Consider the following 25,345-nt stretch of genomic DNA (forward strand, 5'->3'; position numbering starts at 1 on the left):
TGAAACATTCTAAGGCTTTTGATACAGTTCTTATTACCAAATTTCCCTGCTGAAAGGCTGAACCAAACTAATGAACAAACATGAGATATCTACTTAAAAAAAAAAACAAACTACCAACTGGCGAGATGAAAAGTGGTTTATTAGTAATGTGTATAAATTTTTAAATTCAAGAGTTCTCATTGTATCAGTGTGAATGTGGGCTGTATACCTTCTCTGATCTTGTAAGTCTTCTACTCCTGTCTTCAAAAATACAAGCAAGAAGTTTCTTGAGCTAACTAATCATTGCACTGCACTCTTTTGTTAAAGAGAACAGTGTATTTAAAATTATAAAAATTAGATATGAAGTTAAGGGGAGGCAAACATGTTGAAGCATGCAGGGCTTTTAGGGTGCAGAAGGACTAAAAATGTAGCTTTTAAAGTTAGTACATAACCAAAAACCAGTTCTGTCCTGGATGTTTGCTTTCAGAATTATTGAGTAGGACTGTTCTGTTAAGAAGATGGTGCATCTTTGATGAGAGAGTAAATCATCATTTTTTTTTTCCCCATAAGTATACTATTATTTCCCCCCATTTTACAGAACAGGAAACCAGTACTTTAAAGTGGCTAAATAATTTGCCCAAGGTCACAAAGCTAATGTGGTCGAGGCTGGATACAATCTAGTGAGTCTGGCTGGAGAATCCATGCTCTTAACTACTTTATTCTACTGCCTCTTGTGCTGATCTATGAGTGCAAATTGATTTATTCGTTGTTGATTTAGTGACGAAGGGGCCCAGAAACTACCCAGTCCAGGAAGCTTGGGAGTGAGCCTGCACCCTGGGGAAGGGGGTTCCTGGAGAGCTGGGCATTTTGAAGGATACCTCTGCCTCGCCCTTGACTGGGACTGACATACCCAGAGCAGAGTCATCCGGGACCTCAGGCCACGGTCAGATACAAGTCGGCAGGCTGTCCTCCATGGAGGCAGATGAGCTCAGTGCCGGGCCAAGGCAGAGGAGTTCCTGGAGGGTTGGCTGATCAGCCTGGGAACTTCACCAAGCACCTCCGTCTCAAAGGAACAGGGGCTCCCCTCATTTTTCATAAAAGAAGGGGGAAAAAAAAAAGACAAAGCACTGACCAGGGCCAATATGGGGAGGAGTTTCTGCCCAGGTGCACTCAATTAGAACAAGTTGCTCAATGAAATGGCAGAGGTGAGGAGGGGTGGGAATGGAATGTCACAAGCCAGATGAAAAGCCCCAAGGAGGAAGGAAACAATGCTTCCTTCCTCTTCTTCCTTCTCCCACTCCTCCTCCTCTTCAGCACTTGAAACGTCCCCCTCCTAGAAATGAGGGGGTGAATAAGGTGATGGGTGAGGCCCATCACCCCACAGGCTACGTTCTATGGCTCAGTTACCTTCGGACCCATTCAGATGACAGGTCGAGAGGCGAGGCAGTCTGCTTGCCTTCAAAGCCGAGCTCTACCTTTTCTTTTTTTTGTTCAATGAAAATAAGAATAGTTTCAGCTGCAAAGGGGTTCTGGGGACTAAACAGGCAGAAAGCATCTTGCCTGTGCCTGGCCCATTGAACGCCTGTAAGCATTCAAAGATGGCAGTTTGCTGTTGCTATTACTATCATTCCCTCTCTTAAGGAGTACCCTTTATCTATGAACATACATCCAGAACCCCTCAGAGAAAAGGAAAAGTTTGAGCAGCAGAAGTCATCCTCCAAGAATGGCAGCTCCATTACATTTCACAGCGTAAAGCGAGTGGTCAAGGGGATGGTGATGAGCACCGGTGGGCTTGGGGCCACATCACTCTGACCCTCCACCTACCCTGGCTGAGTGACTTTGGGCAAATTGTACCACCTTTCTGTGCCCCAGTTTCCTTTTCTGAAACTAAGAATGACAGTCAGGAAACTGTGCTTCTGTTGCGTGGTTTTGTTGCTAAGCAAGCCTGCTGGGTTTTGTAGTTAAGCAAGCCTGCTTTCTTGAGTGATCATTACAGGGGTCTCCTATACTTTTTTCTTTACTTACAATCCCCTAGTGGGATTAACTTTTTAATTACTTGCTTTGTCCCTTTACGCTGTCTCTATGAGTAATACCTCCCCTTCCAGTGGCTAGAAAGATGGAATGCACTCATTCGTGTGAAACATATGAAACCGTGCCTGGCATATGGTGAGCCATTTTTTAAAAGTTCATTGTGATTGTGGTACTTACAGACACAAACTGCTTTATGTGTACAGACTATTTATGATAATAAATGTAACACAATAGATGTGGAGGCACATGGAAAATAAAAATGCCAGGGATTACTGTAGTGGTGGTGAAGATTTGGCGAATTCTAATATATGAAAACTGGTCTGATATCCTAGTTTTCTGAGAACTGGAGACACATGTGAATACTATTCATACTATCCCCCCCCAACTTTTTACTTGGAAATATTTCAAAACTACGGGAAAGCTGCAAGAATAGCAGTGACCACTAACACACCTTTCACCTAAATTCCTATGTGTATTTTGCTGAACTATTTGAGACCTAATTACAGACATCATGATTTTTCATCTCTACATGTTTCAGTCTGGGTCGCCTAAGAATGCAAGTCTCCCATGTAACCATGAAACAATGATCCCAATTAGAAATGTATACTAATACAATACCACAATCTGCATACCAAGGTCCCCAGCTCTTCCAGTAATAACCCTTCATAGCTTTCCGCTTTCTCAACCCAAGATCCATTCAAGGATCGAGTTTGCAATGTAACCTCTTTAATTTCCTTTACTCTAGAACAGTTTCTGATCCTTTAAAAAAAGTTTTTGATGTACTTCCCCAGTGGTCCCATGGTTAGGACTGTGCTTCTACTCCAGGGGGCACAGGTTTGATACCTGGTCAGGGAACTAAGATCCCACATGCCTTGCACTGTGACCAAGGGGTGGAAAAGTCTTTGATAACACTGGTATTTTGGAAAGCCAGTTGTTTTACACAGTGCACTCCACTTTGGATGCATCTGATTGTTTTCTCCTGACTAAATGAAGATTAATAAATATTTTTATACTTTTGGTAGAAATATTACCTAATGATGTTGCGTTCTGAATGTATATTTTTAAGTGGAAAAATCAAGCACTAAACCAAACTGGGGGCTTCCTGGGTGCCTCCGTGGTAAAGAATCCACCTGCCAATGAAGGAGACATGGATTTGATCCCTGGCCTGGGAAGATCCCACATGCCTCAGAGTAACTGAGCCCATGCACCACAACTACTAAGCCTGTGCTCTAGAGTCTGGGAGCCAAAACTATTGAACCTACATGCTGCAACTACAGAAGCCTGAGAGCCCTAGAGCCTATGCTCCACAACAGGAGAAACCACCATAAGAAGAAGCCACCATAATAAGAAGCCACCATAATAAGAAGCCACCATAATAAGAAGCCTGTGGACCGAAACTAGAGAGTAGCCCAAGCAGTGAGGAAGACCCAGCACAGCCAAAATTAAATAAAGCAAATAAATTATTTTACAAAGTAAACAACAACAAAAAAAACCCAAACATAATTTTTCTGAGGACTCAGGAGACACTTCAGGGCTTACAGTGATCGAGGTCACTATTTTCAGCATCTGCTGTACAATATTTTAGATCTGTACTCTTCAAAAGTTCTTGTTCATCCATTCCTCAGTAAAAACGGAGTATAGTCTTCCAGTAAATACGGAAGACTTAATTTAGAAACTATGTCCAAACCTGCTATGCTAACATATAATATCCATTATACAACACACTAAAAAAATGTAAAGAATAAGACAAAAATACACAGATCAGAATTCTTCACATTTTCTTCCCAATCTGCAGTGGAACATCTTACACCCAGTGTTCACCATTATTTGTTTACTCAGCTCCTGAGACAGGCTTCACTATTGATCAAAACTCTCCCAGTGAGCCCAGATGGACCTTAAAAATGTCAACACAGCACTCTGGGCAGTGCTACCAAATCAGAGCAGGCACATGAGCTGACCTATTTTCTGTTTCTGTTTTACCCAGGAGGCTGCCTTCTTGACAACTTCACACGGCATCTCTAGACCCAGCTTCTCCAAAATGGAGATCCTCAGCTTTCCTTCAACAAACCTGCTCCTCCCACCAGCTTCCCCCATATCAGCACGTGGCAACTCCATCCTTCCAGCTGCTCAGGCCAGAACACTGGGTGTCATTCTTGATACTCTCTTTCAACTCCCACATCCACCCATCCGCAGACCATGGAAGAGTCTACTTTCAAAATATCTGGAAAATTCCACCCTCTTTTCTTCTCTTCCTCCGCTACCTCCCTGGTCCAAATTCAGTTCTTCCTTGTCCTGATTGGTTTCCCACATCCAAAGCATTACTCATTTCTGGTTGGTTCTATGTCCAAAACACATCTCCAGTCCTTGCCTTTTCTCTGTTTCCACTTCTCCCACCCTGGTCTAAGCGGCATCATCTGTTGCCTGGATTGGGATGGTGGCTCCTAACGGGCATCCCTGGTCCACCCTTGCCCCCTCCAGTCTAGTCTCAACCCCCAGGGCTCTCCATTCACTCACGTACTTGTCTCTCACTCACCCTGCTCTGGCCACACTGGTCTCCTTATTGTTCCTGGACCATACCAGGCATACATGTTCCCTTTGTATTTGCTGTTCCATCTGCCTGGCATGTTCTGCCCCCAGTGCCCCCATGGCCCTGCCTTTGTGCTTTGACTAAAGTCACATTTCTCCTACAGCCTTTCCTGGCCATCCTACTCCAACCCTGATTGCCTCTGGGCCCCTTCACTGCTCGATTTTTCTGCTTACCACTGATCACTGACATATACTACACCTTACCTCCGTGTTCGGTTTGTAGTTTGTCTACTCCACCTCACTGAAACCGAATGGTGCCTGGTTCATAGGAAGTGTTTAAACATTTTTTTTTTTGCCTGAATAAATGAATGCACGAATGAGACAAACTGGATGTGAGAAAAACACCAGCACAATCACATGGTTGAAGGCTGCTGCGTGCGGAGGCAGGTCTGGAATTAAACACCAGCACTTCCAGCTTTCCTGGATGGTGGTGGGCACAGTGGGTCCTGACAACGGGAAGAGCCATCAGGCAAAGTCACAAGGCTGGGGGCTTGCACCGGGGGGACTGCTGTACCCTAAAATGTGAGGTCCACGGGCATCAAGGTGGAAAGCAGCTGCACATGCTCCCTCATCAGAGTGGGGAGTTGAATGCAGTTGGGCACCACAGCATGAGTTATAATCCTGAGTAAAGGTATTTTTAACAGTTTTGGGCTCATTCGAAAGTTGTGTGTGCACCAGAATGTCAAACCTGGGGCTTTATCAAGCTTCCTTTTAAGAGACATTTATTTAATGAAAAACTATTAATTTTGAAAATATGAAGTAGGATGTGGTGGTTGTGAGGGCACCATGTGAATGACAGGCAACTGGGAATTCATGAAGAGGAAGAAAACAGCAGATTTTGGTAATTCCCCGACGGTCCAGTGGTTAGGACTCTTCACATTCACTTCAGGAGGCATGGGTTTGATCTCTGGTTGGAGGAAATAAGATCCCATATGCCCCGTGGTCTGGCAAAAAAAAAAAGGCAGAATTTTGAACCCAAAGACCTCAATTTAAGTCTCAAGACCTGATTCTGTGTCAGCTATAAACCCAGAACCAAGCAAGTGCTTTAACTCTGGGAGCTTGTTTCCCCATCTATAAAAGAGGATAACAAGAGCCCAAACTGCTTAGGGGATGGTTCTAAGACCAGATGAAATAAGGCACTGGTTAAAACACTAAGTTGGGACTTCCCAGGCGGTCCAGTGGTTAAGGCTTTGAGTTCCCAATGCAGGGGACCTGGGTTTGGTCCCTGGTCAGGGAACTAGATCCCACATGCCCCAACTAAAAATTCTGCCTGCCACAACTAAGACCTGGAACATCCAAATAAACAAATAATTAAAAAAAAAAAAGAAAACACTAAGTAAACTGTGAAGTGCTAGGCAAATCTAAGGGGTTATTCGAAGAAATATCATGGAGAACCAGTAGGGATGGGGAATCCTACCCTGCCCTTCTTTGTGTGACCCCCAAAGCCCCCACTATCACCACCCCAACTTCAGCCTTGCAAACAGAACCCACATTTTGTTGTGATATCAGATGACTGTTTCAGGAGAGGCTGGACACTCCTCTGTCTCAGGGGTTAAACCTAAATTATTCTAAACCAAATCAAGACAATTCCATAGCTGGTTTAGGAATGGGTAGTCATCATATTCTGCCCATAAGGTGTGAAATAAGTCTGCTAAGGGGCTTCAATAAATGCAGCATGAAAGAAAAAGACTCATTTCTGCCTAATATGAGAATGGAGTAAGATATGCTAAAATTTACTGGATGCTTACTATGATTCTAAGTGCATGATTCTAAGAGTTTAAAAAACTAATTCATTTAATCCATATAATATTAAACTTCTGCGGTAATGGATTATTACCATCCCATATGACAGAGAGGTTAAGCAATTTACCCAATATCAGATACCTATGGGATCTGAAACCAGGTTTGGCTACAGAACCCACACCCTTAGCCATGTTGCTGTGATGTCCAGAGCAGCTGCAGCCATCTTGCAACAATGAGGGAAGGAGCTGACACCTGAGAATGACATCTGAAAGATCAGAACAAATTTCTCTCACTAATGTTGTTGAGCTGCTGATTTAACCAATCTTGGAACCACCTACCACCAGGCTTTTTGTGATGTGTGAGATAATAAATTTTCCTCATTGTTTAAGATACTTTCACTCCCAAAATAAAAGTTCCTTTCTCTACTCTCACCCACATGATAGGACACCCTTCAATAGCAAATAGGCAAAGAGCTCCAACTCCACCAAACATTCAAGAAAACAGTAAATTCAATACAAACTCTTTCAGAGAATATAAAAAGAGGGTTCACATCTCAACTCATTTTGGGTATAATTTTGATTCCAACAAGCACAATATGAGAAAAGACAATTACACTTATGAACATGAATGTAAAATCCTAAGCAAGATATTAGCAAACAGACTCCAACAATATATAAAAAGGGTGATATGTTATTGACTTTATACAAAAAATGCATAGTTTATTTTGAATATAACCACTATATTTTATCACACTAAAAGATTAAAGGGGAAAAAAAACATATGATCATATCAACAGATGCCAAAAAAGTTTTTTATAAAATTCAACATCCATTTACAATAAGAAAAACTCTTGTCAAAGTAGGGATAGATTTCTAGTCTGATACAGGGCATCTATAAAATCCTACAGTAAACATCTTATTTAGTAGTGATGCACTGAAAGTAAACTAGGCAAAGTGCCAAGGATGCCAAGCCACTGGACAGAACTCTGAAGGCTTTAGAAGAGGCTGAAAAAGACTAAAGGTTACTGGTTCCTTCTCCGTGGCCATCCTTTGTTCTCAAGGCCACCTGTGTCCACTGTTCTCAAGGTAGACCATCATCTTCCCAAACCTCTCTTGTACATTTTTTAAAGGTATCCATTATCTCTTTTATTTAGTTAATTAATTAATTTAGGCCACATGGTGTGGCATGTGGGATCTCAGTTCCCTGACCAGGAATCAAACTTGCACCCCCTCCACTGGCAGTGCAGAATCTGGACTGCCAGGGAAGTCCCCTTAACTTGTACATTTTTTTAATGAATAGCATCATCTTTCTTCAGAGTCCTCAGACTTTAAGCTCTAGTGCCATCTTAGATTTCTTCCTTTATTGGGTTTCCTGTACCCAATCAGTTCCCTGGGCCAATAAAACCATTCCCTGAAGCTCACTTAGATCCCACTATTCCTACTCCTCTGGTAGGCTTTTGGCAAATTTCTCAAAATTTGTCATTAGTGGTCCAGTTAAGAATCTGCCTGCCAATGCAGGGCACGTGGGTTCGATCCCAGGGTCAGGAAGATCCCACAGGCCTCGAGGCAGCTATGCCCTGCGCCACAACTACTCAGCCTAACGGTGTTCTAGGGCCTAACAGCTGCAACTGTGGAGCCCAGGTGCCACACCTACATAAGCTCGAGTGCCCTAGAATTTGTGCTCCTCCGAAACAAGAGAAGACCACCACAGTGAGATGCCCGTGCCTCACAACTAGGGAGCTGCCCCTGCTCTCCTCAACTAGAAAAAGCCCTCTCCCAGCAACAAAGACCCAGCACAGCCAATAAATTAATTAATAAAAACAAAGACTTCACCTTCCAATGCAGGGGCTGCTGGTTTGATTCTTGGTTGGGGAGCTAAGATGCCACATGCCTCAGGGTCAAAAGTCCAAAACCTAAAACAAAAGCAGTACTGTAACAAATTCCATAAAGACTTTAAACATGGTACACATCCAGAAAAAAAATAAAGCAAACCCCCTTCACAGCAGAGAGAATTCATCTCTCTGAAGAATCCGTTTGCATAATCTAAAATTGCTTTCTGCAAACCTGAAAGTCTAATGCATGCATGCTCAGTTGCTCAATCATGTCTGATTCTTTGTCACCCCATGGACTGTAGCCTGTCAGGCTCCTCTATGCATGCGACTGTCCATGCAAGAATATTGGAGGAGGTTGCCATTTCCTCCTCCAGAGGACCTTCCTGACCTAGGGATCGAACCCAAGTCTCAAGTCTCCTGCATTGGCAGGTGGATTCTCTACCACTGAGTCACCAGGGAAACTCAAAGTTTAATACTCTGTCTTTAAAATGTATGTACATTTGGCATGAGCTCCGTAATATAAAAACAGTGGTTTAAATTATCATTGGTTAAGGAAAATGAAACTCCATGGAAGCCATATACATCATAAGACTGACCCCAAAGGAGTTTCAAACCCTTTTCTGAAAGGCTGGGGCTACATTACAATTACAGAAGACTCCCTCAGAGGCTCTAGGTCTTCACCCTGCTTCCAGATAGATACAGGATCCATGGCCCAGAGCCATCAGATTAATCTCTCACAGACATGCCTTTCATCTCCAGTCCAAGGACCTGCTTATCAGTCAAATTTAAAAGTCAACCAGCCTGCCTTTTAAAGTTCTTCAAGAGTGCCAAGGCACTCTATCCCATTTTATCTCAGCTGGAGCACTCCAGCCCACCTCAGAGCCTTATCACCCAACACTGGCATCCTGCTCCTTCCTTCAAATCTACCTCTCCTTTAAGGCCTACATCCTGGCCCACCAATTCCAGAAACTTCCAAGGTCGTAAGATTGAAAGATTCACAGGAATTTTGAGCCAAAAAAGGTTAATGACACCCAGTCATACAACCAGTATGACACCCAGGCTTGATGACACCCAGGCATAAAACCGGTAAAAGGGTGTTACAACTGCAGCCATGAAATTAAAAGACGCTTATTCCTTGGAAGAAAAGCTATGACAAACCTAAACAGCATATTAAAAAGCAGAGACATTACTTTGCCAACAAAGGTCCACCTAGTCAAAACTATGGTTTTTCCAGTAGTCATGTATGGATGTTGGACCATAAAGAAAGCTGAGCACTGAGGAATTGATGCTTTTGAACTGTGGTGCAGGAGAAGACTCTTGAGAGTCCCTTGGACAACAAGGAGATCCGACCAGTCAATCCTAAAGGAAATCAGTCCTGAATATTCATTGGAAGGACTGATGCTGCAGTTGAAACTCCAATACTTTGGCAACCTGATGCAAGAACTGACTCATTGGAAAAGACCCTGATGCTGGGTAAGATTGAAGGCAGGAGGAGAAGGGAATAGCAGAGGACAAGATGGTTGGATGGCATCATGGACCTGATGGAAATGAATTTGAGCAGTCTCCGGGAGCTGGTGATTAACAGGAAGCCTGGTGTGCTGCAGTCCATGGAGCTGGAAGAGTCGGACGTGACTGAGCGACTGAACTGAACAAACTGTGCTCATTGTATTCCCCAAAGATTGGAAACTCCTGGGAGTAGGTATCACATTTATTCCTAAAGTTTGTTAACCTCCTGTAGGATAAAGACATGGCTGTGGTTCCAGACTTCCTGCTCAGCCAACTCCCCTGCATGGAAGGCCTTTCCTGAACCTCTTGTCAGTCATTTACACTGGAAAAATCCAGTTTAAGATTCCAAAATCAATAACCTCAGATATGCAGATGACACCACCCTATGGCAGAAAGCAAAGAGGAACTGAGGAGCCTCTTGATGAAGGTGAAAGAGGAAAGTGAAAAAGCTGACTTAAAACTCAACATTCAAAAAACTAAGATCATGGCATCCAATTCCATCACTTCATGACAAATAGATGGGGAAACAATGGAAACAGTGACAGACTTTATTTTCTTGGGCTCCAAAATCACTGCAGATGGTGACAGCAGCCATGAAATAAAAGACGCTTGCTGCTTGGAAAAAAAAGCTATGACCAACTTAGACAGCATATTAAAAAGCAGAGACATTACTTTGCCAACAAAGGTCCGTCTAGTCAAAGCTATGGTTTTTCCAGTAGTCATGTATGGATGTGAGAGTTGGACTAGAAAGAAGGCTGAGTGCCAAAGAATTGATGCTTTTTAACTGTGGTGTTAGAGAAGACTTTTGAGAGTCCCTTGCACTGCAAGGATATCAGACCAGTCAATCCTAAAGGAAATCAGTCCTGAATATCACTGGAAGGACTGATGCTGAAGCTGAAGGGCCAATACTTTGGCCACCTGATATGAAAAACTGACTCATTGAAAAAGACGCTGATGCTGGGAAAGATTAAAGGCAGGAGGAGAAGGGGACAACAGAGGATGAGATGGTTGGATGGCATTGCCTACTCATTGGACATGAGTTTGAGCAAACTCTGGGAGATAATGAAGGACAGGGAAGCCTGGTGTGCCACAGTTCATGGGGTCACAAAGAGTCAGATACGACTGAGTGGCTAAACAAGTGTTGTTAATGAGCAGAAAAGATCCATACTTCCCCCAAACACACAAATCCAAGCCAGGTGACTTTTCTTTTTTAAAAATATTATTTATTTATTTGGCTGTGTCAAATTTTAGTTGTGGCATGCAGGATCTAGTTTCCTGACAAAGTATGGAACCCGGGTACCCTGAATTGGGAGCTCGTAATCTCAGCCACTGAACCATCAGGGAAGTCCCCAGATGACCTTGTCTTCCCTTTTTTTTTTAAACATTTACTCCAAGAGTGTTTGTATCATTTATTCTATTATTCATTCATTTAGTCCACAGATCTTCACTGACACCCGATCAAATGCCGAGAACCTCCTGAGGCCATGACCAGTACAAGAACAAATAAAACACAGCTCTTGGCTGCTCCTCGGTGGGCCTGGGCGGGCCACGGTCGTCGCTGCGCTTCTGGTCTCCGCGGCCGACGGCGGACAGGAGGCTCAAGCTCTCGCCTCCGCCGCATTTTATTTAAAAAAAAAAATAAAAAATAATAATAAAACACAGCTCTTTTCTCTTAAAGGGAACACAGTCTCCTGGGGGAAACAAAATGTACTTTGCTTTCCTTCTTAATAATTTACCTTTACTTGATTCTTTAATTGACTCAAGTATGTGGCTTTGGGGGCTTTGACTCATCATGTGGCCTGAAAGTTCTCTGAAATCAGGAATTGAATCTTCTAAATTTTTTTGTATCTAAGTAGACTATGTTCCAGTTGGTAGCATTTGTCCTAGTGTAATTATAAATGGTGCACCCTTTCACTCTCAAAAGTGTCCCAGACTGGAATAACAAGTGTTTCTGAGGATATGGAGAAAGTGGAGCCCTCCTACACTGACTGCTATGGGAATATAAAATGGTGTAGTCACTTTGGAAGACAACTTGGCAGTTCCTCAAAATGTGAAACAGACAGTTACCATATAACTTAGTGGTTTCACTCCTAGGTAGATACCCAAGAAAAAATAAAAACATACATCTATACAAAAACTTGAATACAAATGTCAGAGCATTATTATTATTCACGATAGCCAAAAAATGGAAGCAATCAAATGTCCATCAACATATGAACAAATATAATGAATCATATTCAAGCACAAGCTGGAATCAAGATTGCTGGGAGAAATATCAATAACCTCAGATATGCAGATGACACCACCCTTATGGCAGAAAGTGAAGAGGAACTAAAAAGCCTCTTGTTGAAAGTGAAAGAGGAGAGTGAAAAAGTTGGCTTGAAGCTCAACATTCAGAAAACAAAGATCATGGCATCTGGTCCCATCACTTCATGGGAAATAGATGGGGAAACAGTGGAAACAGTGTCAGACTTTATTTTGGGGGGCTCCAAAATCACTGCGGATGCTGATTGCAGCCATGAAATTAAAAGACGCTTACTCCTTGGAAGGAAAGTTATGATCAACCTAGATAGCATATTAAAAAGCAGAGACGTTACTTTGCCAACAAAGGTCCGTCTAGTCAAGGCTATGGTTTTTCCCATAGTCGTGTATGGATGTGAGAGTTGGACTGTGAAGAAAGCTGATCGCCGAAGAATTGATGCTTTTGAACTGTGGTGCTGGAGAAAACTCTTGAGAGTCCCTTGGACTGCAAGGAGATCCAACCAGTCCATTCTAAAGGAGATCGATCCTGGGTGTTCATTGGAAGGACTGATGCTAAAGCTGAAACTCCAATACTTTGGCCACCTCATGTGACGAGTTGACTCAGTGGAAAAGACTCTGATGCTGGGAAGGATTGGGGGCGGGAGGAGAAGGGGACGACAGAGAATGAAATGGCTGGATGGCATCACCGACTCGATGGACATGAGTTTGAGTGAACTCCGGGAGTTGGGTATGGACAGGAAGGCCTGGCGTGCTGTGATTCATGGGGTCGCAAAGAGTCAGTCACGACTGAGCGACTGAACTAATGATCTAACTAACTAACTATTCAAGAATGGTCTAATGAGTGGTATTCAGACAATGGAAGATCACTGAGACATTCGTAATAAGGAATGAAGGGACCTCCTTAGTGGATCAGTGGTTAAGAATCCAGCTTCCACTGCAGGGGGTGAGGGCTGGAGAATTAAGATCTTAGATACCCTGCAGCATGGCCAAAAAATAAATAAATAAAAAATAAAACAACATAAAAAGGAATGAAGCACTGATGCATAGTACAACATGAATGAACTCTGAAAGCATTATGGTAAGAGAAGGAAGCCAACTAAAAGCCCCATGCATCGTATGATTCCATTTATATGAATTGTTCAGAATAGGCAAATCTATGGAGGCAGAAAATAGATCAGTGGTCAGCCTAGGTCTGGGGTGGTGGTGCTGATGAGGACTGACTGCTAATGGGTACTGCATTTCTTTTGGGGATGATGAAAATGTTCTAAAATTAGATTATAGTGATGATTGCACAAGTCTATAAATATCCTAAAAACCACTGAGGTGTGCACTTTATATAGGTGAATTCTATGATATGAAAATTATATGTCAATAAAACTTTTTAAAAAGCATTCTAGACTGGGGACTTCCCTGGTGGTCCACTAGCTAAGACTCAGCGCTCCCAAAGACTCAGCACTCCCAAAGGGACCAGGTTCAATTCCTGGTCAGGGAATTATAACCCACATGCTGCAACTAAGAGCTTGCATTCTGCAATTAAAAGATCCCACATACTATAATGAAGACTGAAGATCCCGAGTGCTGCAGCTTAGCCCTGCAACAGACCCCCAAAATAAATAGACACCCAAAAAAAGGCGTTTCCGATTGGATAATAAATTATGTGGTCACCTTTTACCTAGGGAGGCCTTGGTATGAATGATTGAGAGCACAAGGTCTTTTGAGTTAGACCTGGGCCTGAATCCCATCTCTGCCACTTAACTTGTTATGTGTCCTGGGAGAAAGCCTTGGAGACTTGTTGTAATGAAAATAAGGTTATGCATGAAATGGGCTGGGAGTCTTCCAATCCCATGTTCAAAGTTGTCAACTTCTAGTGGCTATTTACACAGGGAAATGTGATCTAGAGTGGATGGAGGGACCGATGGGTGGAGCAAGCCTGAAGCAACTCAAAATTCAGGGGACTCATCCCACAAATAGTATGTTCTTCTTAAAAAGGAATGCAAGGAGAATCAGCAGACTGGGTTCCCCGCTGCCACCCATTCTGCTTGGTCATTCTGCACGCACATCTGGTGCTCTATAGGGGGCAAAGCGCTGGGCTGAGCTTCCTGGAGAATAATGGCGGGGAGGTCAGGATCTCCACTTTCAGGAGTTTCTCCCCTCACCCCCCCACTCCCCCCACCAGCCCCCCACCCCCACCCCCAGCAGTAGGAAGCTGGGTGTGTGCAGAGGAAGAGGCAACCTGCACAGAGGCCATGTAAATAACCCCAGGCTGACCAAGCACCACTGGCTGGTCTGAGTGTCTCTAAGCAGATAACCCAGACTTGGTCAACCGTGTGCCCTCCCTGAAATGTGTCCTCTATCACCTACCATCAACGCTGAGGTGTGTCAAACAGTCCCAGGGATGCCTTAATCAATACACTCATCCACGGTCCCCCACCCCCGGCTCCTCCTTCGTTCACCTGCCTCTGGAAGTACAAACATCTTCCAGGCCTTAAGGCCCTGGTTTTCTCTTCCCACCTAGCACACCTCTTAGACCTCACTCCATTCCTTCAGCCTCAGCTCTCACGTTTCTCCAGCTCTAACCTCCATCCCAAACTCCAGCCCACACACCCTACCCGATGTCACAGAGACGCCTCAAACACAAGATGCTCAAAATCTGTCCTCAGTGAACCATGATCCGCTGCTTTGCCATGTGGATGAAACGTGGACAGTATTTTTTCCCAGCTCCTCTGGCTCTGAGGCTCCACGTCAACCTATAAGACAATCCTGTTACCGCTTCTTCCAACCATCTCTGGAATCTGGTCCCTCCACTCTAGCCTCCAGCACTCTTGCTGAAGCTGGGCACTTCTGCAATGCTCTCTTCCCACGGTCCTCCACCTCCATTCACCCTCTCAGCCTGAGTTCCCAGGATTGCCCAAGTACTCTTTCAAAATGTCAGGAATGCACACACACACTTCCTTTGCTTCTTTAAACCTTAAAATCTCTATGTCTACAGGGCAAAATCCAGATCTCTTATCTGAAATGCACATGCAAAGTCAGCCATTTACAAAAAAGAAAAAAGGTTGCCATGATCTACCCTAAATTCTCTCTAGTCTTATCTTCCCTTCAACAACATGTTCCACCCACCCCCACTTATACTCCTGGGCCACTGAAGGGTCCAACATGGATGTTTCTGCTCAGCTCATATACTTCTTTCTGTCTAAAACCCCATCTCCCCACTGCTCTTAAAATGCTCCATGTCCTTCGAGGCCAGCTCATACACCACCTCTGCAGAGACACCCACCTCAGTTCTTCTGCTGAAGTCTGAAAGGAGCTGTGGGATGAAATACAGAGTCACAGAGGCCACTCTGACTACTGACCAGCCAGGGGGAGTTTGCCTTTGCCAAGTCACCATAATCCAGGGTCTGGTCCTCACCTTTGCAGGAAAAATCGTTATTATTATTATTATTTACTTGGCTGTGCCAGGTCTTAGTTTCAGTTTCCTAGATGCGGTGCAGGATCTTTTAGCTGGGGCAGATGGGATTTAGTTCCCCGACCAGGGATTGAACCCGGGCCTCCTGCGTTGGGAGTTCGGTGTCTCAGCCACTGGACCCCCAGGGAAGTGTCCAAGAAAGTATGCTTTTTGAAGCTGCCCGGGGAAGAGACACAACTGCACTGTCTCCAGTAAATACCAGGGAAAGAAACGGATGGACAAAACAGAGAAACAACCGCAGATGTGTTAACAGCTGATCTGCCCATGCCGTACTTGATGTAGGAAGTCAGATCTGCCCATGCCGTACTTGATGTAGGAAGTCAGACTCCAGCCGGAGTGTGGCACGGTGAACGGAGCAGCCCGCCCTCAGCCAAGGCGCCCACTGTCCCCACAAAAGACCATGTAGAGTAATGGCCCAGAGTGAGAGTCAGGAGTTACTGAAGTGGGGTTTAAGACCCAGGTCGGCCACTGACTCTGTGATTCTGGGTGACTTAACCTAGACTCTTGGCTTCCTCATCAATCCAAAGGGGCTAGGGATCCCTTTGTCCTGGCTATTCCATCTGCCTGGCCCACCCTTCCCCTAGATTCCCACACAGCTCCCTTCCCCCCTTGTCTCATGTCTCTGCTCACTGTTCACCTTCCTGACCTTTCTAGATAAATAGGAACCCCTTCTCTCACCCTGAGCATTCCTACCACCTACCCCTGCCACATCCAGGCACCAGGGCTGGACCAGAGGAAAGTGCTCAACAAATGTTAACAGGATGGATGAAAGAAGCATACAGACCTCAGAGAGGCATGAGGATGTAAAGTGTACAGACCTGAGCATGGCCTGCACCAAGCAGTGTCACACTTTATGAGAGAGCCTCCAACCGCCATGTACCAGGTACCCAGAGACGCTGAAGGGGAATTGGGGCTCAGAGTCTTGCTGGAAAAACAGACGGAAACCTCGGGAGAAGCACACCTGCTCCAGCCTATGTGAGTGTGTGTGTCTATGTACAGTCTTCTAGCAAAGACTTAGTGATGCTTAGCGAGGTGTGAGAAACTGGAATATTTGGTATGTGGTTCAGCACAGCCAGCAGGTAGGGCCCAAGAAAGGATGGCGGCAGGAACAGAGGCCATACAGAAAGCAGGGCTGACCATGAAGGGCCTTGTGGCTGCAGCAGTATCTGAGTTGTGCTCCAAAGGCAATGGAGAGCTATTAAAGGGTTTTCATCTGGACTAGAGCCTGAGCACAGAAGCGTTTGGAGTTTGGGAAGGAGCAAGCTGAGTGAGCAGTTAAGAGGTTCTTGTAATAACTTAGTGAGAAATTGCAAGGACAGCTTATGATAACAGAAGACATACAGGAGATAGAAACACTAAAAGTCAGTGGCCATTTGCTTGGTGACCAGGGAAATAGTCCAGGCTGACCATCCGGAATCTGGCTGACAATTTGATGAAAGGTGTTTCTGTTTCTTCAGATTAGGAATCTAAGTAGAAGAACAGATTTAGAGGGAAAGACCCTTTGAAGTCTCTATATTCACATAAAGTCCCACACTGGCTGGACATAATAAATAGACACCCTTTACAGAGTTCTTACTGTGTGCCTGGAATACCAAATCTATTTTAATTCTCACAACAATCATTTAAGATAGGTGTTACTATCCCATTTCACAGGTAAAGAGACTGAGACTAAAAAAAATAAAATGACTTCTAAGGTCCACAGCCAGGATGGACCCAGCTGGACTATGAACCTTTGTCCTAGCTGACGATGCCCTCCTCTCTCATTGACCTTGACCTTGATGTCTTGAGTCTTGACGTCAGGGATACAAAACTCTGAAGCCCTTAGCACAGGCAGCCCAACTCCGGACTGGAAGCTGCCACCTAGGAAACCCGGTGGATTGGAATTCAGAGACATGCCACATTCAAGGGGTAAGTAGAGAAAGAGGAGCTTCAGAAGGAAATTAACAGCCAGAGGGGTGGGGAGAGAAGAAAGAAAGAACCAAAGAGCTGATGCCAGGGACTTCCCTGGTGGTCCAATAGCTAAGACTCCCAGTGCAGGGGGCTCAGGTTTGATCCTTGGTCTTGGAACTAGATCCCACATGCTGCAGCTAAAAGATTCCACGTGCCACAACTAAGCCCCGGTGCAAATAAATAAACACGTGTTTCTTTTTAAAAGAAAACTGACGCCAGATCAGGATGCTCCCAGAGGTCAGCAGGGGTGGGTCCTCTCCCTCAGTCCCAGCAACCCCCCTCAGCCAGCCCCACTGACGCATTCTTTCGGTAGATATGTTAATAGAGGCCAAAGGTTAAGGGCGAGACTTCCTTGGCTCTCTAAGCCTCTGGATCTCTTTAAATCAGTTTGCATATCTCTTCCAACCTATCATGTATGGATTTTACAGTTTACATCAGAGCAGAGGATCTTAATGTCAATTTCTGGGAAGTTTCTTCCAGGCTGACCTTCTGCAGTGTGGAGTGGGGAGCTGCTACATAGCACAGGGAGCTCAGTTCTGTGCTCTGTGTTGACCTGGAGGGGTGGGATAGGGTGGAGGGCGATTCAAAAGGGAGGGGATATATGTATATATACATAACTGATTCATTTGGTTGTGCAGCAGAAACTAACACATTACTATAAAGCAACTATACCTCAATTTATAATATATATATTTATATTAAGCCTTTCAACTCAGACTTAGATTTAAATAGAAGCTCTTCTGTATGACCTTGACCCTCAGTATTCTTACCTGTAAAATGGGGATAATATAAGCTGCTTGCAGGGGTGGTTCTGAGACAGGGCAATGCATCTCTGACGTCCAGTTTATAGTATATGTTGTCATTATCACATTGTCTCCGTTTACTGCTTGGCCTCACACCTGATCACCTGGTGAGCTTGAGAATTATTCGTTTTTTTTGTTGGTCACTCTTCACAGCTTGTTGGGATCTCAGTTCCCTGACCGGAGGCTGAACCCAGGCCACAGGAGTGAAAGTGCTGAACCCCAACCACTCACTGGACTGTCAGGGAAGTCCCAAGCTTGTGAAGAACTCTGATACCCCTACTCCACTCCAAGAACTGGAGACCAGAATCTCTAGGCCTGGGGCCCAGGTTTGTATGTTTATCCCCAGGTGGCTATAAAACACCTCCCGGGCTGAGAGCCACAAGTCCCCCTTCACCCAGGAATTACTCTCTTCTTCCCCTGATGCCAATATACCTCCGCACTGAATCTCTCAGTCGATCTGGGAACTATCCCTTAGAAAGTAGGTCTGTCTCCCAAGATTGGACATTCTCAGAAGAGGGCCACCCCCTCCTAGGATGAATGTGGTTATTCCCAAACCAACAATCCACTGAGTCATGCCTCTTATCCATTTACAAGAATCTCATTTTCAGAGGTCACCTCGGAGCTTTCTTATGTATTCACGTATTCCCTCATTTACTGTCCCTCATTTATTCCCCCTTTAGCTCTCTGCATTGTCGCTCAGTCGTGTTTGACTCTGTCACCCCATGGACTGTAACCCACTAGGCTCCTCTGTCCATGGAATTCTCCAGGCAGAAACACTGGAGCGGGTTGCCATTCCCTTCCCAAGGGATCTTCCTGACCCAGGGATCGAACAGAGTTCACAGACATCTGGGGTGAGATTAGAACAAATGCAAAGAAAAGACGTTTAGCAGGAGTTCATCCATGTCTCCTCCGGGTATTAATATCTGCTTTGTAATTCATGATAACAGCAGTTATATAGCAACAGTCATATATACAGTATGTCAAGTGTGGTTCTAAATGCTTTACTAAATTATCTTCATTCTCAAATTTATCGTTATCCTCACTTTACAGAGGAGGAAACTGAGGCACTGAGGAAGTGAAATGACTTGCCCAAGGTCACGCAGCTAGTAAGAGGAGGCCAAATTTGAACCCAGGGAATCTGCGTCTAGGAGCTGGATTTAATGATTCAAGGACAAGCTAAGGAGACTTGAACTGGACAGGCCCCCTGCAGCCTCAAACCAGAGACCACAGAAGAAGAAGAACTGACCTTGTCCCCAGGCCTGGGGAGACAGTGGGAGGAGGAGGGGTGAGTCCCAGGAAATCAGACCGGGGGGGGGGGTCACAGCTGACCACAGGCCAAAGGCTTCCTGGATTCCCTGGCAGAGGAATGAGCAACATGAAAAAGACATTCCTCCAGGAAAAGACAACATTTTTGAGGGTTTTTCGGCCTCATCTCTGATTTCAGACCCATGGTTTCTTTGCTGAGTCATGGAGGACATTGAAAGGGGTGGGGCGGCGGTGGAGTAGCATGTCCCCTCTCCCAAGGCCGGACTGGCCAGGGGCCTCCTGGGCAGCCCAACTCCTTGCCCCTGGAAGGCTGACACCACCCAGCACCTGTTCTAAAAATAGTTCACCAGGAGGAAGTAGCTTCTATGCTATTCTTCTTTGTCTTCCCCTGAGTCTTTTCAGTGAATAAATTAAAACACGTATGAATGCTTGAATGAATAATCAAGTCAGTAAGTAACATTTACTGATCCCCTCCTGAAAGCCTTGGAATCAGACACTCCTTGGTTTCCAGCTCTGCCACTCATGACCCTACACAGGTGATGGAGCCTCAGTTTCTTCATGTATAAAATGGGGGTATTTGGGGACTTCCCTGGTGGTCCACTGGTGACTTGGAGTTCCCAATGCACGGGTCCTGGGTTCGATCCCTGGTGGGGAAACTAGATCCCACAGGCTGCAACTAAAATCCAGTGCAGCCAAATAAATAACTAAAAAAGTATTTTAAATGGGGAGTATTTGTTTCAGCCTACAAGCTTAAGAAGAGGGCCACGGGAGGTAAGACAGGCAAAGCTCTTGGCACCCAGTAGACATCCCATAGTGGTAATTCTTGTGTGCCAGGCACTGAGAGGGGTTGGAAATCAAAGAGGAATACCCTACGGCCCTCTAGTTGGTGTCCTGTGGGAAGGGAAATAGAAATACAATGAATCAGCACAACGGATGGGTACCAGAAGACAGGCCAGGTCCCGAGGTGAAGGACACAGAGAGGAAAAAGACCAGCTGCCAAGTTGGGATGGGGGTAGATCTGGAAGATTCTGCCAAAGTCTCTGGTGCAGGGCTTCTCAGACAATCCCCTGCACAGAATCACCCAGGACTTGGTGAAGATGCAGACTAAGATTCAGCAGTTCTGGGTGGAGCCTGAGAGTCTGCGTTTCTTTTACTTTAATTTTTATTTATTTACTGGCTGTTCTGGGTCTTTGATGCTGCACGCAGGCTTTCTCTAGTTGTAGCAAGCAGGGGCTACTTTCTAGTTGCAGTGTGGGGACTTCTCATTGCAGTGGCTTCTCTTGTTGCAGAGCACGGGCTCTAAGTGCGGGGGCTTCAGTAGCTGTGGCACGCAGGCTTAACTGCCCTGTGGCAAGAGGAATCTTCCCAGACCAGGGATGGAACCCGTTTTCCCTGCACTGGCAGGTGGATTCTTATCCACTGGACCACCAGGTCAGTCCAGATTCTGCGTTTCTATCCAGCATCTCCAGCAATTGGGGACCAGGGGTCAAACTTTGAGTCCACAGCAAGGCAGCTGACAGCTATCCACACATTTGCAGATTCCTCTGCTACTCTCTTTATCCATTTTAGGACACCTGCTCAAAGTGCCTTCAGAATATGTTAACCTGAGCCCCTCTCCAGATCCCAGAATCAAATTATCAGACATACTCTGGTAACTCTTGTCCATTAAGGTTCATATCCTTGAAGATGGTTATTTATTTGCTTCCTCCAGCCTTCCCCTTTTCTAGGCCAGATCGTCCAAATGCTTCAGATGTTTTCGCATCCGGTATTTTGTAATGAATTCCCTTTAAAAGGTCATAGATTTAGGAGAAAGAAGTTTAATTATGAGCCTTTTTTTTTTTGAGCCTTTTTATTAATGTAAACAATTTTCATTCCGTCTCAAGGAGTAGGAAAGGGGAAGCTATTGAAAAAGATTAGAATATTTTTTGCTGATTTGTCATAAAACAGTGATTATCGACGAAGATAACATTTAGTTGACAGCAAACAGCATAAGACATATCACTAACTTGAAGGTTATTTTTGATAAATCACTGCATCAGAAAACACAAATTGCCCTAAAATCAAATGGTTCACATACGGCAGGAATTCTGATGGAGACTTTCCCGAATGTGACAATTACAGGGAAGCCTGGCTTGCTGCAGTCCATGGGGTTGCAGAGTCAGACACGACTGAGAGAATGAACTGAACTGAACTGAATCCTAATATTATATGACATTACCAGTCACTTGTAATGCCGAAATAAACTTCTAAACTGTTGATAATTTAAAAAAACTTCCAATCAACTGTGCTAGATAACACTGGATTATCTTTTTTATTTTCTCTATGGAGATTGTCATAAGAAGACACAAAAAAAGGAAGATGTAGCTGAAAAATGTAAGGAAAAGTAACATAGAGGAGAATCAAGTAGTTAACACAAATGTTCTGTTATTTTTCTGGATTTTGTGATGTTTGTGACATTTTTGAGCCTTCACATTTTTTCTAGTATGTCGAGATTTCATTTTAAAATCTAAATAAATATTCGCTTTTGTACCACTTATATTTGTGATATTTGTACTGTTTTTCTTAAAGCGGGCCCTCCAAATTATATAAGCTTTCAGTTCAGTTCAGTCGCTCAGTCGTGTCCGACTCTCCGCGACCCCATGAATCACAGAACGCCAGGCCTCCCTGTCCATCACCAACTCCCGGAGTACACTCAAACTCATGTCCACAGAGTTGGTGATGCCATCCAGCCATCTCATTCTCCGTCGTCCCCTTCTCCTCCCGCCCCCAACCTTTCCCAGCATCAGAGTCTTTTCCAGTGAGTCAACTCGTCGCATGAGGTGGCCAAAGTATTGCAGTTTCAGCTTTAGCATCAGTCCCTCCAATGCCGAACAAAATCTGCATCTAGGGACTTCCCTGGTGGTCCAACGGCTAAGACTCCATGCTCCCAATGCAGGGGGCACAGGTTCAATCCCTTGTCATGGAACCAGATGTCCCACGTGCCACAACTAAGATCCAGAGAAGCCAAATAAATAAGTAATAAATAAAATAAACATTAAAAAAAAATCTGAATCTACCCCGGGCAGAAAGTACATGGGCTTTGGTGTCAGTCCTGGGCTTAAATCACAGACCTACCCCTTGCTGGTTGTGTGTGGTGCGGCCTTAGACAAATTAGTTAACTTTCCCTGAACCACAGTTTTCTCCTTTATCTAAAATGGGATGGTAACATCTATCTCACAGGCTGGTCTTAAGGATTAAATAAGATGCTGCATGTAAACTGGCTATTATGTGGCCATCTCCACGACCTTGCGGTAAAGAGAGAATTGAGACCATGAGAGGTTCACTTGAGGTCACACAGCTGAGGACATGGACTTTACAAAAAAAAAATCTGATTTCAAGTTTATATTAACAATCTCCTTCCTCTCCATCTCCCCCACCCCTTTCAAGACAGGAAGTAAAAAGCGATCCTGTGTTATCCCTGAGCCCAAGAAACTCTCACCCATCCCTCTTCACCAAACAGAGGTCAGAGTTGTTTCTCAGCACCAGCACCACCCGCCTCCACGTGGGGAGCGTGAATGAGCACCCCCCTGACACTGCCTGTGAGAAATCGTGAATCAGATGAAATTAAGAAATACTTGGGCTTTGCTTGAAATCATATAGTTGGTTACCAGTTTTATGTTCTGTTTTTTCCATCAACTCAGACAACCCCAAGATTCTTCTCTTTTTTCCACAAACTTGTGCCAGTTTCTTTACTAGCATTATCTCATTTCTTTCTCACAGTGGCCCCATACGCTAAATACTTATTACTCCCATTTTGTGGAAAAAGAAACTGAGGCTCAGAGAGGTGAAGCACCTTGCCTGGATATGAATCCTGCTCTGTCTAACGTCAGAGCTCAGGCTCTTCATCATCAGGCCACATTGTCTTCCTGCCAACTGTCCCCTTCTGCATTTCTCAGGGGGCTGGCTTTCCTGGTGACTCAGTGGTAAAGAATCAGCCTGCAATGCAGGAGCCCCAGGAGATGCAGGCTTGATCCCTGGGTCATCAGGAAGATCCCCTGGAGGAAGGCAAGCAACCTACTCCAGTATGCATGCCTGGAAAATCCCATGGACAAAGGAGCCTGGTGAGCATGCTACAGTCCAGAGGATCACAAAGAGTTGAACACAACGGAAGCGACTTCGTACGCATGGAACCGTATTTCTCAGGACAATGGAATTGAAACTCAGATGTGTCCTGGAGGCAGGAGTGGACAATTAGAGAATCCCGTGCCTCCATAGGGCCCCTGAACCCCAGCCTTGCCCAGTGGAGCCAAACTACTCCCTCCGCCCCTCAACCTGCCTACTGACTCCCAACAGAGTAGAGCTAAGAGCTGCCTGCCACTTGAGGAGCTATGAGGTAGGTATCAGAAGACTCTAGTTCTAATCTGGTTGGGCTATCATCTCGCCCTTAGGAAAGTCAGCGGATATCTCTGGATCTCCTTTGCCACAATTTAAAAGTAAGGTAGGAAAAGAGACTGCCAAGATCCTTTGCAATTCCAACATTCTCCAAGTGAGCCTGCCTGGTGTACACATATGCAGGTAACTGAACGTGTTCTTGCTGATTTACTGAAGATTCCTCCCTCCCAGAGACACAGTGTCCTCTATTTACAGTGCATCATGAAGGTTACAAAGTAGACATGGGGGGTAACACGATGTGGCTGCAGAGTTAGATTAGTCCTGGCTGCCCCCGGCCCTGGCTACATGGTCTTGGGCAAGCCCTTAACCTCTTGAAGTCTCCTTTTCCTCCTCTACAAAATGGTGGTCTCAGGATTTCCCCAGCGGTCCAGTGGTTAAGACATGGTGTTCCAATGCCAGGGGCATGGGTTCCATTCCTGGTCAGTGAACTAAGGTCCCACATGTTGAGGGGTGTGGCTAACATTTTTAAAAAAACAAACAAAATGGTGGTCTCCTAGTGATTCCATCTCATAAGTTATGACCAACCTTGATAGTATATTAAAAAGCAGAGACATTACTTTGCCGACCAAGGTCCGTCTAGTCAAGGCAATGGTTTTTCCCGTGGTCATGTATGGATGTGAGAGTTGGACTGTGAAGAAAGCTGATCGCCGAAGAATCGATGCTTTTGAACTGTGGTGTTGGAGAAGACTCTTGAGAGTCCCTTATACTGCAAGGAGATCCAACCAGTCCATTCTAAAGGAGATCAATCCTGGATGTTCATTGGAGGGACTGATGCTAAAGCTGAAACTCCAATACTTTGGCCACCTCATGAGACGAGTTGACTCACTGGAAAAGACTCTGATGCTGGGAAAGGTTGGGGGCGGGAGGAGAAGGGGACGACGGAGAATGAGATGGCTGGATGGCATCACCGACTCTGTGGACATGAGTTTGAGTGTACTCCGGGAGTTGGTGATGGACAGGGAGGCCTGGCGTGCTGTGATTCATGGGGTCGCGGAGAGTCGGACACGACTGAGCGACTGAACTGAACTGAACTGAACTGAACTGAACTGAAAGTTGATGTGAGTATAAAAGCGATGGAGCCTGGAAAGCACTCAGTGCCAAACGGAGGACTCAACCAATAAAGGCCATTACAATCATTACCGTGTGTGATGTCCTCAAGCTTCCTTGTCTGTTTTTGACCTGGGATATATGGCTCCTAGGTGGCACAATGATAAAGAATCTGCCTGCCAATGCAAGGGATGCAAGAGACATGAGTTCGATCCCTAGGTCGCTAAGATTCACCTGGAAATGGAAATGGAAACCCACTCCAGTATTCTTGCCTGGGGAAATCCCATGGACAGAGAAGCCTGCCGGGCTACAGTCCAGGGGGTCGCAAGAGTTGGACACAACTTAGCAATTGAGCACGCATACAGACACTGAAAGGAGTACCCCAGAAGGGAGACTGAATTGTTGGAGAGGGGCAGAAGGAGCAAGGGACGCGGGATGGACAGA

At 45.0% G+C, this 25,345-nt stretch overlaps 1 protein-coding gene across 6 annotated transcripts in view; it reads right to left on the reverse strand.

Annotated features, from left to right (window-relative positions):
• Positions 1–25,345, reverse strand: part of CCND3 (cyclin D3) — a 97,126-nt gene that overhangs the window by 8,715 nt on the left and 63,066 nt on the right. For 3 of the 6 annotated variants that reach the window (XM_088831358.1, XM_088831357.1, XM_088831359.1), the window contains one exon: positions 8,172–8,251. The exons of 2 other annotated variants lie outside the window; for them this stretch is intronic. The gene's annotated coding sequence lies outside the window, so the exon portion shown is untranslated. Of the gene's footprint in view, positions 1–8,171; positions 8,258–25,345 lie in introns of those variants that run through there. One more of the 6 variants, XM_088831360.1, reaches the window with a different exon arrangement.

The sequence above is a fragment of the Moschus berezovskii genome, chromosome 23 (assembly GCF_049115385.1).
Source record: "Moschus berezovskii isolate FMDL1 chromosome 23, NW_MosBer_1.0, whole genome shotgun sequence".
NCBI lineage: Eukaryota > Metazoa > Chordata > Mammalia > Artiodactyla > Moschidae > Moschus > Moschus berezovskii.